The sequence below is a fragment of the Carya illinoinensis genome, chromosome 14, assembly GCF_018687715.1.
Source record: "Carya illinoinensis cultivar Pawnee chromosome 14, C.illinoinensisPawnee_v1, whole genome shotgun sequence".
In the NCBI taxonomy this organism is placed as follows: Eukaryota; Viridiplantae; Streptophyta; class Magnoliopsida; order Fagales; family Juglandaceae; genus Carya; species Carya illinoinensis.
In genome coordinates, this window is record NC_056765.1 from 21,717,128 (window position 1) to 21,735,003 (window position 17,876).

Sequence of the window (17,876 nt, forward strand, 5' to 3'; positions counted from 1 at the left end):
ACCAATGGATTCATGTGGGCGGGTTTCAATACGACGAATGAAGTTAAAGACAGATTTCTTGGTGCCATTTCGTCCAAGCCCAGAATTGAACTACGAGGGTCAGGGAGGTGTATACACCGGGAAGTTTCCCTTGAGGAAAAGGTCAAAAAGGACAAGGCTAAGGGCGGAATTGTATGAATGCACTTGAAGGTGCACCTAGCTTCCGATTCGCAGTCAATTAGAAATTGACATGGCTTTGGACCTAGTGATGTGTGATAGATCAAGGGTAATCTTCTAAATCAATGTAAGAATAATGTAACACAAAAATAATCTCAAAAAGGTGCAAATGAAAGGGAAATTAAGCTCAAAATATGGTTTATAGGTTAGTAATCATCTTTAAGTTGATTAATGCGCTTTAGCCTAGTAAGAAACTTAACAATGGTTGGATGAGCACATTAGCCTCGTGTGGAACTCCTTGGGCTTGAGGGAAACCAATGGATTCATGTGGGCGGGCTTCAATATGATGATGAATGAAGTTAAAGACAGATTTCTTGGTGCCATTTCGTCCAAACTTAGAACTGAACTACGAGGGTCAGGCAGGTGTATATACCAAGAAGTTTCCCTTGAGGAAAAGGCCAAAAAGGACAAGGCTAAGGGCGGAATTGTACGAATGCACTCGAAGGTGCACCTAGCTTCCGATTCGCTGTCAATTCCAAATTGACATGGCTTTGGTTCTAGTGATGTGTGATAGATCAATACTAATCTTCTAAATCAATCTAAGAATAATGTAAAACAACAATAAAATCAAAAAGGTGCAAATGAAAGGGAGAGAATGAATTTAAGTGGAAATTAAGCTCAAAATATGGTTTAAAGATTACAAATCATCTTTAAGTTGATTAATGTGCTTTAGTCCAGTTAGAAACTTAACAATGGTTTCATGAGCACATTAGCCTCATGTGGAACTCCTTGGGCTTGAGGAAAACCAATGGATTCATGTGGGCGGGCTTCAATACGGTGAATGAAGTTAAAGACAGATTTCTAAGTGCCATTTTGTCCAAACCAACAACTGAACTACGAGGGTCAGGGAGGTGTGTACACGAAGAAGTTTCCCCTGAGGAAAAGGTCAAAAACGGCGAGGCTAAGGGCGGAATTGTACGAATGCACTTGAAGGTGCACATATCTTCCGGTTCGTAGTCAATTGGAAATTGACATGGCTTTGGTCCTAGTGATGTATGATAGATCAAGGCTAATCATCTAAATCAATGTAAGAATAATGTAACACAAAAATAATATCAAAAAGGTGCAAATGAAAGGGAAATTAAGCTCAAAATATGGTTTATAGGTTACTAATCAACTTTAAGTTGATTAATGCGCATTAGCCTAGTAAGAAACTTAACAATGGTTGGATGAGCACATTAGCCTCGTGTGGAACTCCTTGGGCTTGAGGGAAACCAATGGATTCATGTGGGCGGGCTTCAATATGATGATGAATGAAGTTAAAGATAGATTTCTTGGTGCCATTTCGTCCAAACTTAGAACTGAACTACGAGGGTCAGGCAGGTGTATATACCAAGAAGTTTCCCTTGAGGAAAAGGTCAAAAAGGACAAGGCTAAGGGCCAAATTGTACGAATGCACTCGAAGGTGCACCTAGCTTCCGATTCGCTGTGAATTGGAAATTGACATGGCTTTGGTTCTAGTGATGTGTGATAGATCAATACTAATCTTCTAAATCAATCTAAGAATAATGTAAAACAACAATAAAATCAAAAAGGTGCAAATGAAAGGGAGAGAATGAATTTAAGTGGAAATTAAGCTCAAAATATGGTTTAAAGATTACTAATCATCTTTAAGTTGATTAATGCGCTTTAGTCTAGTTAGAAACTTAACAATGGTTGGATGAGCACATTAGCCTCCTGTGGAACTCCTTGGGCTTGAGGGAAACCAATGGATTCATGTGGGCGGGTTTCAATACGACGAATGAAGTTAAAGAAAGATTTCTTGGTGCCATTTCGTCCAAGCCCAGAATTGAACTACGAGGGTCAGGGAGGTGTATACACCGGGAAGTTTCCCTTGAGGAAAAGGTCAAAAAGGACAAGGCTAAGGGCGGAATTGTACGAATGCACTTGAAGGTGCACCTAGCTTCCGATTCGCAGTCAATTGGAAATTGACATGGCTTTGGTCTTTGTGATGTGTGATAGATCAAGGGTAATCTTCTAAATCAATGTAAGAATAATGTAACACAAAAATAATCTCAAAAAGGTGCAAATGAAAGGGAAATTAAGCTCAAAATATGGTTTATAGGTTACTAATCATCTTTAAGTTGATTAATGCGCTTTAGCCTAGTAAGAAACTTAACAATGGTTGGATGAACACATTAGCCTCGTGTGGAACTCCTTGGGCTTGAGGGAAACCAATGGATGCATGTGGGCGGGCTTCAATATGATGATGAATGAAGTTAAAGACAAATTTCTTGGTGCCATTTCGTCCAAACTTAGAACTGAACTACGAGGGTCAGGCAGGTGTATATACCAAGAAGTTTCCCTTGAGGAAAAGGTCAAAAAGGACAAGGCTAAGGGCGGAATTGTACGAATGCACTCGAAGGTGCACCTAGCTTCCGATTCGCTGTCAATTCCAAATTGACATGGCTTTGGTTCTAGTGATGTGTGATAGATCAATACTAATCTTCTAAATCAATCTAAGAATAATGTAAAACAACAATAAAATCAAAAAGGTGCAAATGAAAGGGAGAGAATGAATTTAAGTGGAAATTAAGCTCAAAACATAGTTTAAAGATTACTAATCTTCTTTAAGTTGATTAATGCGCTTTAGTCTAGTTAGAAACTTAACAATGGTTGGATGAGCACATTAGCCTCCTGTGGAACTCCTTGGGCTTGAGGGAAACCAATGGATTCATGTGGGCGGGTTTCAATACGACGAATGAAGTTAAAGACAGATTTCTTGGTGCCATTTCGTCCAAGCCCAGAATTGAACTACGAGGGTCAGGGAGGTGTATACACCGGGAAGTTTCCCTTGAGGAAAAGGTCAAAAAGGACAAGGCTAAGGGCGGAATTGTATGAATGCACTTGAAGGTGCACCTAGCTTCCGATTCGCAGTCAATTAGAAATTGACATGGCTTTGGTCCTAGTGATGTGTGATAGATCAAGGGTAATCTTCTAAATCAATGTAAGAATAATGTAACACAAAAATAATCTCAAAAAGGTGCAAATGAAAGGGAAATTAAGCTCAAAATATGGTTTATAGGTTACTAATCATCTTTAAGTTGATTAATGCGCTTTAGCCTAGTAAGAAACTTAACAATGGTTGGATGAGCACATTAGCCTCGTGTGGAACTCCTTGGGCTTGAGGGAAACCAATGGATTCATGTGGGCGGGCTTCAATATGATGATGAATGAAGTTAAAGACAGATTTCTTGGTGCCATTTCGTCCAAACTTAGAACTGAACTACGAGGGTCAGGCAGGTGTATATACCAAGAAGTTTCCCTTGAGGAAAAGGCCAAAAAGGACAAGGCTAAGGGCGGAATTGTACAAATGCACTCGAAGGTGCACCTAGCTTCCGATTCGCTGTCAATTCCAAATTGACATGGCTTTGGTTCTAGTGATGTGTGATAGATCAATACTAATCTTCTAACTCAATCTAAGAATAATGTAAAACAACAATAAAATCAAAAAGGTGCAAATGAAAGGGAGAGAATGAATTTAAGTGGAAATTAAGCTCAAAATATGGTTTAAAGATTACAAATCATCTTTAAGTTGATTAATGTGCTTTAGTCCAGTTAGAAACTTAACAATGGTTTCATGAGCACATTAGCCTCATGTGGAACTCCTTGGGCTTGAGGAAAACCAATGGATTCATGTGGGCGGGCTTCAATACGGTGAATGAAGTTAAAGACAGATTTCTAAGTGCCATTTTGTCCAAACCAACAACTGAACTACGAGGGTCAGGGAGGTGTGTACACGAAGAAGTTTCCCCTGAGGAAAAGGTCAAAAACGGCGAGGCTAAGGGCGGAATTGTACGAATGCACTTGAAGGTGCACATATCTTCCGATTCGTAGTCAATTGGAAATTGACATGGCTTTGGTCCTAGTGATGTGTGATAGATCAAGGCTAATCATCTAAATCAATGTAAGAATAATGTAACACAAAAATAATATCAAAAAGGTGCAAATGAAAGGGAAATTAAGCTCAAAATATGGTTTATAGGTTACTAATCATCTTTAAGTTGATTAATGCACTTTAGCCTAGTAAGAAACTTAAAAATGGTTGGATGAGCACATTAGCCTTGTGTGGAACTCCTTGGGCTTGAGGGAAACCAATGGATTCATGTGGGCGGTCTTCAATATGATGATGAATGCAGTGAATGACAGATTTCTTGGTGCCATTTCGTCCAAACTTAGAACTGAACTACGAGGGTCAGGCAGGTGTCTACACCAAGATGTTTCCCTTGAGGAAAAGGTCAAAAAAGACAACGCTAAGGGCCGAATTGTACGAATGCACTCGAAGGTGCACCTAGCTTCCGATTCGCTGTGAATTGGAAATTGACATGGTTTTGGTTCTAGTGATGTGTGATAGATCCAGGCTAATCTTCTAAATCAATTTAACAATAATGTAAGACAACAATAATATCAAAACGGTGCAGATCAAAGGGAGAGAATGAATTGAAAGGGAAATTAAGCTCAAAACATAGTTTAAAGATTACTAATCATCTTTAAGTTGATTAATGCGCTTTAGTCTAGTTAGAAACTTAACAATGGTTGGATGAGCACATTAGCCTCCTGTGGAACTCCTTGGGCTTGAGGGAAACCAATGGATTCATGTGGGCGGGTTTCAATACGACGAATGAAGTTAAAGACAGATTTCTTGGTGCCATTTCGTCGAAGCCCAGAATTGAACTACGAGGGTCAGGGAGGTGTATACACCGGGAAGTTTCCCTGGAGGAAAAGGTCAAAAAGGACAAGGCTAAGGGCGGAATTGTATGAATGCACTTGAAGGTGCACCTAGCTTCCGATTCGCAGTCAATTGGAAATTGACATGGCTTTGGTCCTAGTGACGTGTGATAGATCAACGGTAATCTTCTAAATCAATGTAAGAATAATGTAACACAAAAATAATCTCAAAAAGGTGCAAATGAAAGGGAAATTAAGCTCAAAATATGGTTTATAGGTTACTAATCAACTTTAAGTTGATTAATGCGCATTAGCCTAGTAAGAAACTTAACAATGGTTGGATGAGCACATTAGCCTCGTGTGGAACTCCTTGGGCTTGAGGGAAACCAATGGATTCATGTGGGCGGGCTTCAATATGATGAATGAAGTTAAAGACAGATTTCTTGGTGCCATTTCCTCCAAACCTAGAGCTGAACTACGAGGGTCAGGCAGGTGTGTACACTAAGAAGTTTCCATTGAGGAAGAGGTCAAAAAGGACAAGGCTAAGTGCGGAATCGTACGAATGCGCTCGAAGGTGCACCTAGCTTCCGATTCGCTGTGAATCAGAAATTGACATGGCTTTGGTTCTAGTGATGTGTGATAGATCAGGGCAAATCTTCTAAATCAATCTTAGAATAATGTAAAACAACAATAACATCAAAAAGGTGCAAATGAAAGGGAGAGAATGAATTTAAGTGGAAATTAAGCTCAAAATATGGTTTAAAGATTACTAATCATCATTAAGTTGATTAATTCGCTTTAGTCTAGTTAGAAACTTAACAATGGCTGGATGAGCACACTAGCCTCATGTGGAACTCCTCGGGCTTGAGGGAAACCAATGGATTTATGTGGGCGGTCTTCAATACGGTGAATGAAGTTAAAGACAGATTTCTAGGTGCCATTTTGTCCAAACCAACAACTGAACTACGAGGGTCAGGGAGGTGGGTACACGAAGAAGTTTCCCCTGAGGAAAAGGTCAGAAACGGCGAGGCTAAGGGCGGAATTGTACGAATGCACTTGAAGGTGCACATATCTTTCGATTTGTAGTCAATTGGAAATTGACATGGCTTTGGTTCTAGTGATGTGTGATACATCGAGGCTAATCTTCTAAATCAATCTAAGAATAATGTAAGACAACAATAATATCAAAAAGGTGCAGATGAAAGGGAAAGAATGAATTGAAAGGGAAATTTAGCTCAAAACATAGTTTAAAGATTACTAATCATCTTTAAGTTTATTAATGCGCTTTAGGCTAGTAAGAAGCTTAACAATGGTTGGATGAGCACATTAGCCTCGTATGGAACTCCTTGGGTTTGGGGGAAACCAAGGGATTCATGTGGGCGGGTTTCAATACGATGAATGAAGTTAAAGACAGATTTCTTGGTGCCATTTCGTCCAAGCCCAGAATTGAACTACGAGGGTCAGGGAGGTGTGTACACCGGGAAGTTTCCCTTGAGGAAAAGGTCAAAAAGGAGAAGGCTAAGGGCGGAACTGTACGAATGCACTTGAAGGTGCACCTAGCTTCCGATTCGCAGTCAATTGGAAATTGACATGGCTTTGGTCCTAGTGATGTGTGATAGATCAAGGCTAATCATCTAAATCAATGTAAGAATAATGTAACACAAAAATAATATCAAAAAGGTGCAAATGAAAGGGAAATTAAGCTCAAAATATGGTTTATAGGTTACTAATCATCTTTAAGTTGATTAATGCGCTTTAGCCTAGTAAGAAACTTAACAATGGTTGGATGAGCACATTAGCCTCGTGTGGAACTCCTTGGGCTTGAGGGAAACCAATGGATTCATGTGGGCGGGCTTCAATATGATGAATGAAGTTAATGACAGATTTCTTGGTGCCATTTTCTCCAAACTTAGAACTGAACTACGAGGGTCAGGCAGGTGTATACACCAAGAAGTTTCCCGTGAGGAAAAGGTCAAAAAGGACAAGGCTAAGGGCCGAATTGTAGGAATGCAATCGAAGGTGCACCTAGCTTCCGATTCGCTGTGAATTGGAAATTGACATGGCTTTGGTTCTAGTGATGTGTGATAGGTCCAGGCCAATCTTCTAAATCAGTTTAACAATAATGTAAGACAACAATAATATCAAAACGGTGCAGATCAAAGGGAGAGAATGAATTGAAAGGGAAATTAAGCTCAAAACATAGTTTAAAGATTTACTAATCATCTTTAAGTTGATTAATGCGCTTTAGTCTAGTTAGAAACTTAACAAAGGTTGGATGAGCACATTAGCCTCATGTGGAACTCCTTGGGCTTGAGGGAAACCAATGGATTCATGTGGGCGGGTTTCAATACGATGAATGAAGTTAAAGACAGATTTCTTGGTGCCATTTCGTCCAAGCCCAGAATTGAACTACGAGGGTCAGGGAGGCGTATACACCGGGGGAAGTTTCCCTTGAGGAAAAGGTTAAGGGCGGAATTGTACGAATGCACTTGAAGGTGCACCTAGCTTCCGATTCGCAGTCAATTGGAAATTGACATGGCTTTGGTCCTAGTGATGTGTGATAGATCAAGGGTAATCTTCTAAATCAAAGTAAGAATAATGTAACACAAAAATAATCTGAAAAAGGTGGAAATGAAAGGGAAATTAAGCTCAAAATATGGTTTATAGGTTACTAATCATCTTTAAGTTGATTAATGCGCTTTAGCCTAGTAAGAAACTTAACAATGGTTGGATGAGCACATTAGCCTCATGTGGAACTCCTTGGGCTTGAGGAAAACCAACGGATTCATGTGGGCGGGCTTGAATGCGATGAATGAAGTTAAAGACAGATTTGTTGGTGCCATTTCGTCCAAACCTAGAACTGAACTACGAGTGTCAGGCAGGTGTGTACACCAAGAAGTTTCCCTTGAGGAAAAGGTCAAAAAGGACAAGGCTAAGGGCGGAATTGTACGAATGCACTCGAAGCTGCACCTAGCTTGCGATTCGCTGTGAATTGGAAATTGACACGGCTTTGGTTCTAGTGATGTGTGATGGATCACGGCTAATCTTCTAAGTCAATCTAAGAATAATGTAAAACAACAATAACATCAAAAAGGTACGAATGGAAGGGAGAGAATGAATTTAAAGGGAAATTAACCTCAAAACATGGTTTAAACATTACTAATCATCTTTAAGTTGATTAATGCGCTTTAGTCTAGTTAGAAACTTAACAATGGTTTCATGAGCACATTAGCCTCATGTGGAACTCCTTGGGCTTGAGGGAAACCAATGCGTTGGTATGTGCGGGTTTCAATACGATGACTGAAGTTAAAGACAGATTTCTTGGTGCCATTTTGTCCAAACCAAGAACTGAACTACGAGGGTCAGGGACGTGTGTACACGAAGAAGTTTCCCCTGAGGAAAAGGTCAAAAACGGCGAGGCTAAGGGCGGAATTGTACGAATGCACTTGAAGGTGCACATATCTTCCGATTCGTAGTCAATTGGAAATTGACATGGCTTTGGTTCTAGTGATGTGTGATACATCGAGGCTAATCTTCTAAATCAATCTAAGAATAATGTAAGACAACAATAATATCAAAAAGGTGCAGATGAAAGGGAAAGAATGAATTGAAAGGGAAATTTAGCTCAAAACATAGTTTAAAGATTACTAATCATCTTTAAGTTGATTAATGCGCTTTAGCCTAGTAAGAAACTTTACAATGGTTGGATGAGCACATTAGCCTCGTGTGGAACTCCTTGGGCTTGAGGGAAACCAATGGATTCATGTGGGCGGGCTTCAATATGATGAATGAAGTTAAAGACAGATTTCTTGGTGCCATTTCGTCCAAACTTAGAACTGAACTACGAGGGTCAGGCAGGTGTATATACCAAGAAGTTTCCCTTGAGGAAAAGGTCAAAAAGGACAAGGCTAAGGGCGGAATTGTACGAATGCACTCGAAGGTGCACCTAGCTTCCGATTCGCTGTCAATTGCAAATTGACATGGCTTTGGTTCTAGTGATGTGTGATAGATCAATACTAATCTTCTAAATCAATCAAAGAATAATGTAAAACAACAATAAAATCAAAAAGGTGCAAATGAAAGGGAGAGAATGAATTTAAGTGGAAATTAAGCTCAAAATATGGTTTAAAGATTACAAATCATCTTTAAGTTTATTAATGCGCTTTAGTCCACTTAGAAACTTAACAATGGTTTCATGAGCACATTAGCCTCATGTGGAACTCCTTGGGCTTGAGGAAAACCAATGGATTTGATGGGCCCCAAGGCGGACCAAGTCTTAAGGATCAATTACAAGATTAAGAGCCACGAAGATCAAGAGAGCAATGCAAGAATTGGTGCAATCCAATTGGGATCAAGCTAGCAAGAGCCCAACACTCATGACGGGCTTGAAAGAAGGAGAACCAGTTTTGCTCCACTTGATCCAAGCTATAGAAGACACGACTTGGGCCTATTGTTATGGAAGGCCATGGATTTATTTATTTCATTAAAAGGGCTTAATTTATTAGTCAAATGAATTAATCAAGAATAATTGGGCTCCGGGGATGTCCAGCCCACACGTCTTATTTCTAATGAACTAGGGTTTGGGGAAGGCCTTGTATTTTGGCCAAGGGTTTATTTGGAAAGTTATAATTTTAGGTCTTACTAGGGTTTCAGAAGTTACTGTAGCGCGGCGTATGGCACTGTTCACGCTACAGTATCTGACGAATTGTTTACTTAGGGTTTTTGGGGATTGTCTATTTAAATCAATTGTAACCTTATTTGAGAGGCAGACTAGATGGAATTGTGATTGAGAGTTGAGTGACCTCCTCTTGTTCTTCTTGAACTTCTGAACTTATCAAGGGTAAATCAAAACCTTTGTGGCGTTCTTCCTTTGTAATCTAGGTTCTTGAGACGGGTTCTTCAATGGGTCTAGATTTTGATATAATCTAGGTTCTTTGAACGGGTTCTCATTGGGTCTAGATTCTCCATCCATATACCTAAGTTTGGCTTTCTTGGGGTTGTTTTCCAGTATTGTTGTTGGGTCTCAAAGCAAGTCTATTGGGGTTCACATCATTTGGTAATCAGAGCAAGGTTTTCCAATCAGGTGTAATTCTATTGGAGTGTCGTTTCATTGATTCTCTTCTATTTCCTTGCCAATTTTTATGTGTTTGAATTCAGTTGTTTGATTGTTGCAATTGAATATTGCTGTTTTTGACTGAAATAGTGAGAAAAGAAAAGAAAGGAAAAGAAAAGAAAAGAAAAGAAAAGAAAAGAAAGGAAAAGAAAAGAAAAGAAAAGAAAAGAAAAGAAAAGAAAGGAAAGGAAAAGAAAAGAAAAGAAAGGAAAGGAAAAGAAAAGAAAAGAAAAGAAAAGAAAGGAAAAGAAAAGAAAAATCGAAAAAAAAAAAAATCCGAATTTTTATTTTATTTCAAAGGGGCTGCATATATCTTTATAGTTGGTGTATTGTCTTGTGAGTACTCTTTCCCTTGTAGCATTTCCTTGAGTCTTGTGTCATTTTATTCTTTCAGTGTTTTCTCTTGTTCTTGTTTCTTGGACCTAATTACTAGTTGGAATAAGACAAGGTTGTATTGTCTTGATTTAGTTCAATTAGTTCTGAAAGAACTTGTGAGTGGGAAAACTCTTGAGGTAAAAGGCAAGAGAGTGTGAGATCATTATAAAAAAAAAAGCCAATTAAGTGTGAAACACGAGTGGAGTGCCATTATTTGAGTGTAAACACGTAAGATAGAGAGCGTGATGTCTTTTTCCACTAACATTCTTTTTTGTGCAGCACATACAATGACTCATTAAAGTGACTCATAACCAAAAGGGATGTCAAATAATTCATTTGTGCTGCAAGCCATGCAACAACAATTTGAGCGGTTGAACATGGTGTTGGGAGAAGTAAGGGATAGGATGGATCAACGAGGTGCAGTGATTAAAAATCTACAAAGTGGGAAAGATAGGAGGAGACATGAGCCTAGTATTGAGAATAGGTTCGATAAGAATGAAGAGTATGGCGAGTCCCTTGTTGTTAGGCGTGCTCCCAATACAGAATTTAAGATGGATGATATAGAGCAACAAAGAGAGAACATTTTTCATACTAGATGCCACATCAACAACAAGGTATGTAGTATGATAATTGATGGGGGAAGTTGTACTAATGTTGCTAGCACTACTTTAGTTGAGAAATTGAATTTACCTACCTTGAAACACCCTAGACCATACAAGTTGCAGTGGTTGAATGATTGTGGGGAAGTTAGGGTAAATAAGCAAGTGCTAGTTTCTTTTTCAATTGGGAAGTACAAGGATGAGGTGCTTTGTGATGTAGTGCCTATGCATGCTGGCCATATTTTGTTGGGGAGGCCGTGGCAGTGTGATAGGAGAGTGATCCATGATGGGTTTAGGAACATGTACAGTTTTGAAAATGATGGAAAAACAATCAAACTTGCTCCTTTAACTCCAACACAGGTCCATGAGGACCAACTCAAGTTGAAAAGTGAGGTTGATCAAAAAAGAAAGAGTAAAAGTGAGGTTGGGGAAGAAAGAAATAGTGAAACCTCAAGAAAAAGAGAGAATGAGTTGAAAAACAATTGTGAGGCTGAGAGTTCAAAAAAAGATGTTGAAAAAGGGATTGAAAGAAAGGAGAGTGTAAAGGAAAAAGAGAGTGAAAGAAATGAGGGTGATGTTAAAACCACAAGAAAAAAAAAGAGTGAAAAGAAAGATGAGAGCGAAGAAAGTGAGAGAAAAACAAAGAGAGAAGTGAGTTTTTATGCTAAGGCAAATTTTAATACTAACGGACTTAACAAATCTTTGCCTAGTGTTGTTATCTCTTTGTTGCAGGGATATGAGGTCATGATTCCTAGCGGTGTGTTTAGTGGATTGCCACCTATTGGAGAGATAGAGCAATACATTGATCTTGTGTCAGGTGTGACAATCCCTAACCGACCTTTATTTGAAGAGCATAAGTCCTTGACGCCCTTGAAGGGACAAGTTAGGTTGGATAGAATGCATGCCAAGTGGGTTCAATTCATTGAGACCTTTCCTCATGTGATTCAGTACACATATGGTAAGAGAAATCTTGTATTTGAAGCATTATCAAGAAGGTATATCCTTGTCTTCATTTTGGATGCAAAGTTATTGAGATTTCAATATGATAAGAACTTGTTTGTTAATGATGATGGCTTGGCTAGTGTGTATGGAGTACGTAAGAAAGCATCGTTTTCTCAATTATATAGACTAGATTGGTACTTGTTTAGAGAGAAAAGACTTTGTGTGCCTACTAGTCTTATGCGTGAGTTGCTTGTTTATGGATGTGGTCTGTTGAGAAATTTTGACATAAAGAGGACTTTAGACGTGTTGCATGACCATTGGTGGGAGTACTACTTGCCATTCATTAAGTTTGCAAATAGTTGGAGTGGTCACTTTGGTATAAAGAATATTTTAGACATAATGCATGAATATTGGTGGGAGTATTGTTTCCCATTCATTGAGTTTGCATATAGTTGGAGTGGTCATTTTGGTGTAAAGAAGAGTTTACGTGTATTACATGAAAACTTTTGGGAGTATGGTTTTACATGAAAACTTTTGGGAGTATGGTTTGCCATTCATTGAGATCGCATATAATTGGAATGGTCATTTTAGTGTAAGGAAGACTTTAAATGTGTTTTATGAACGTTTGTGGGAGTATCATTTTCCATTTATTGAATTGCTAAATGAACGTTTCTGGGAGTATCATTTTCCAATTATTGAATTGTTACATGAACGTTTGCGAGAGTATCATTTGTCATTTATAGAGTTTGCATATAATAGGATCATGCATAACGCTACTTCATATTGTCCTTTTGAAATTATTTATGGTTTTAATCCATTTATTTCTTTTGATTTAATGCATTTACCTGTTGATGACAGAAGTAGCTTGGATGGACATTTCCAAATTCTTGATAAAGTTAAAGATACTTCATATCTAGTGGATCTTCCAGGTAAGTATCATGTGTTTGCTATTTTCAATGTTACTGATATTTTTCCCTTTGATCCAGGTGGAGATTCGAGGTCGAATCCTTTTGAGGAGAGGGGGAATGATGGGCCCCAAGGCGGACCAAGTCTTAAGGATCAATTACAAGATTAAGAGCCACGAAGATCAAGAGAGCAATGCAAGAATTGGTGCAATCCAATTGGGATCAAGCTAGCAAGAGCCCAACACTCATGACGGGCTTGAAAGAAGGAGAACCAGTTTTGCTCCACTTGATCCAAGCTATAGAAGACACGACTTGGGCCTATTGTTATGGAAGGCCATGGATTTATTTATTTCATTAAAAGGGCTTAATTTATTAGTCAAATGAATTAATCAAGAATAATTGGGCTCCGGGGATGTCCAGCCCACACGTCTTATTTCTAATGAACTAGGGTTTGGGGAAGGCCTTGTATTTTGGCCAAGGGTTTATTTGGAAAGTTATAATTTTAGGTCTTACTAGGGTTTCAGAAGTTACTGTAGCGCGGCGTATGGCACTGTTCACGCTACAGTACCTGACGAATTGTTTACTTAGGGTTTTTGGGGATTGTCTATTTAAATCAATTGTAACCTCATTTGAGAGGCAGACTAGATGGAATTGTGATTGAGAGTTGAGTGACCTCCTCTTGTTCTTCTTGAACTTCTGAACTTATCAAGGGTAAATCAAAACCTTTGTGGCGTTCTTCCTTTGTAATCTAGGTTCTTGAGACGGGTTCTTCAATGGGTCTAGATTTTGATATAATCTAGGTTCTTTGAACGGGTTCTCATTGGGTCTAGATTCTCCATCCATATACCTGAGTTTGGCTTTCTTGGGGTTGTTTTCCAGTATTGTTGTTGGGTCTCAAAGCAAGTCTATTGGGGTTCACATCAGGATTCATGTGGGCGGGCTTCAATACGGTGAATGAAGTTAAAGACAGATTTCTAAGTGCCATTTTGTCCAAACCAACAACTGAACTACGAGGGTCAGGGAGGTGTGTACACGAAGAAGTTTCCCCTGAGGAAAACGTCAAAAAGGAGAAGGCTAAGGGCGGAATTGTACGAATGCACTTGAAGGTGCACCTAGATTCCGATTCGCAGTCAATTGGAAATTGACATGGCTTTGGTCCTAGTGATGTGTGATAGATCAAGGCTAATCATCTAAATCAATGTAAGAATAATGTAACACAAAAATAATATCAAAAATGTGCAAATGAAAGGGAAATTAAGCTCAAAATATGGTTTATAGGTTACTAATCATCTTTAAGTTGATTAATGCACTTTAGCCTAGTAAGAAACTTAACAATGGTTGGATGAGCACATTAGCCTCTTGTGGAACTCCTTGAGCTTGAGGGAAACCAATGGATTCATGTGGGCGGGCTTCAATATGATGAATGAAGTTAATGACAGATTTCTTGGTGCCATTTCGTCCAAACTTAGAACTGAACTACGAGGGTCAGGCAGGTGTCTGCACCAAGATGTTTCCCTTGACGAAAAGGTCAAAAAGGACAAGGCTAAGGGCCGAATTGAACGAATGCACTCGAAGGTGCACCTAGCTTCCGATTCGCTGTGAATTGGAAATTGACATGGCTTTGGTTCTAGTGATGTGTGATAGATCCAGGCTAATCTTCTAAATCAATTTAAGAATAATGTAAGACAACAAAAATATCAAAACGGTGCAGATCAAAGGGAGAGAATGAATTGAAAGGGAAATTAAGCTCAAAACATAGTTTAAAGATTACTAATCATCTTTAAGTTGATTAATGCGCTTTAGTCTAGTTAGAAACTTAACAATGGTTGGATGAGCACATTAGCCTCATGTGGAACTCCTTGGGCTTGAGGGAAACCAATGGATTCATGTGGGCGGGTTTCAATACGACGAATGAAGTTAAAGACAGATTTCTTGGTGCCATTTCGTCCAAGCCCAGAATTGAACTACGAGGGCCAGGGAGGTGTATACACCGGGAAGTTTCCCTTGAGGAACAGGTCAAAAAGGACAAGGCTAAGGGCGGAATTGTACGAATGCACTTGAAGGTGCATCTAGCTTCCGATTCGCAGTCAATTGGAAATTGACATGGCTTTGGTCCTAGTGATGTGTGATAGATCAAGGGAAATCTTTTAAATCAATGTAAGAATAATGTAACACAAAAATAATCTCAAAAAGGTGCAAATGAAAAGGAAATTAAGCTCAAAATATGGTTTATAGGTTACTAATCATCTTTAAGTTGATTAATGCGCTTTAGCCTAGTAAGAAACTTAACAATGGTTGGATGAGCACATTAGCCTCGTGTGGAACTCCTGGGGCTTGAGGGAAACCAATGGATTCATGTGGGCGGGTTTCATTACGACGAATGAAGTTAAAGATAGATTTCTTGGTGCCATTTCGTCCAAGCCCAGAATTGAACTACGAGGGTTAGGGAGGTGTATACACCGGGAAGTTTCCCTTGAGGAAAAGGTCAAAAAGGACAAGGCTAAGGGCGGAATTGTACGAATGCACTTGAAGGTGCACCTAGCTTCCGATTCGCAGTCAATTGGAAATTGACATGGCTTTGGTCCTAGTGATGTGTGATAGATCAAGGGTAATCTTCTAAATCAATGTAAGAATAATGTAACACAAAAATAATCTCAAAAAGGTGCAAATGAAAGGGAAATTAAGCTCAAAATATGGTTTATAGGTTACTAATCATCTTTAAGTTGATTAATGCGCTTTAGCCTAGTAAGAAACTTAACAATGGTTGGATGAACACATTAGCCTCGTGTGGAACTCCTTGGGCATGAGGGAAACCAATGGATTCATGTGGGCGGACTTCAATACGGTTAATGAAGTTAAAGACAGATTTCTAAGTGCCATTTTGTCCAAACCAACAACTGAACTACGAGGGTCAGGGAGGTGTGTACACGAAGAAGTTTCCCCTGAGGAAAAGGTCAAAAACGGCGAGGCTAAGGGCGGAATTGTACGAATGCACTTGAAGGTGCACATATCTTCCGATTCGTAGTCAATTGGAAATTGACATGGCTTGGGTCCTCGTGATGTGTGATACATCGAAGCTAATCTTCTAAATCAATCTAAGAATAATGTAAGACAACAATAATATCAAAAGGGTGCAGATGAAAGGGAAAGAATGAATTGAAAGGGAAATTTAGCTCAAAACATAGTTTAAAGATTACTAATCATCTTTAAGTTGATTAATGCGCTTTAGTCTAGTTAGAAACTTAACAATGGTTGAATGAGCACATTAGCCTCATGTGGAACTCCTTGGGCTTGAGGAAAACCAATGGATTCATGTGGGCGGGCTTCAATGCGATGAATGAAGTTAAAGACAGATTTCTTGGTGCCATTTCCTCCAAACCTAGAGCTGAACTACGAGGGTCAGGCAGGTGTGTACACTAAGAAGTTTCCATTGAGGAAGAGGTCAAAAAGGACAAGGCTAAGTGCGGAATCGTACGAATGCGCTCGAAGGTGCACCTAGCTTCCGATTCGCTGTGAATCAGAAATTGACATGGCTTTGGTTCTAGTGATGTGTGATAGATCAGGGCAAATCTTCTAAATCAATCTTAGAATAATGTAAAACAACAATAACATCAAAAAGGTGCAAATGAAAGGGAGAGAATGAATTTAAGTGGAAATTAAGCTCAAAATATGGTTTAAAGATTACTAATCATCTTTAAGTTGATTAATGCGCTTTAGTCTAGTTAGAAACTTAACAATGGCTGGATGAGCACACTAGCCTCATGTGGAACTCCTCGGGCTTGAGGGAAACCAATGGATTCATGTGGGCGGGTTTCAATACGATGAATGAAGTTAAAGACAGATTTCTTGGTGCCATTTCGTCCAAGCCCAGAATTGAACTACGAGGGTCAGGGAGGTGTGTACACCGGGAAGTTTCCCTTGAGGAAAAGGTGCACATATCTTTCGATTTGTAGTCAATTGGAAATTGACATGGCTTTGGTTCTAGTGATGTGTGATACATCGAGGCTAATCTTCTAAATCAATCTAAGAATAATGTAAGACAACAATAATATCAAAAAGGTGCAGATGAAAGGGAAAGAATGAATTGAAAGGGAAATTTAGCTCAAAACATAGTTTAAAGATTACTAATCATCTTTAAGTTTATTAATGCGCTTTAGGCTAGTAAGAAGCTTAACAATGGTTGGATGAGCCCATTAGCCTCGTATGGAACTCCTTGGGTTTGGGGGAAACCAAGGGATTCATGTGGGCGGGTTTCAATACGATGAATGAAGTTAAAGACAGATTTCTTGGTGCCATTTCGTCCAAGCCCAGAATTGAACTACGAGGGTCAGGGAGGTGTGTACACCGGGAAGTTTCCCTTGAGGAAAAGGTCAAAAAGGAGAAGGCTAAGGGCGGAACTGTACGAATGCACTTGAAGGTGCACCTAGCTTCCGATTCATAGTCAATTGGAAATTGACATGGCTTTGGTCCTAGTGATGTGTGATAGATCAAGGCTAATCATCTAAATCAATGTAAGAATAATGTAACACAAAAATAATATCAAAAAGGTGCAAATGAAAGGGAAATTAAGCTCAAAATATGGTTTATAGGTTACTAATCATCTTTAAGTTGATTAATGCGCTTTAGCCTAGTAAGAAACTTAACAATGGTTGGATGAGCACATTAGCCTCGTGTGGAACTCCTTGGGCTTGAGGGAAACCAATGGATTCATGTGGGCGGGCTTCAATATGATGAATGAAGTTAATGACAGATTTCTTGGTGCCATTTCGTCTAAACTTAGAACTGAACTACGAGGGTCAGGCAGGTGTATACACCAAGAAGTTTCCCGTGAGGAAAAGGTCAAAAAGGACAAGGCTAAGGGCCGAATTGTAGGAATGCAATCGAAGGTGCACCTAGCTTCCGATTCGCTGTGAATTGGAAATTGACATGGCTTTGGTTCTAGTGATGTGTGATAGGTCCAGGCTAATCTTCTAAATCAGTTTAACAATAATGTAAGACAACAATAATATCAAAACGGTGCAGATCAAAGGGAGAGAATGAATTGAAAGGGAAATTAAG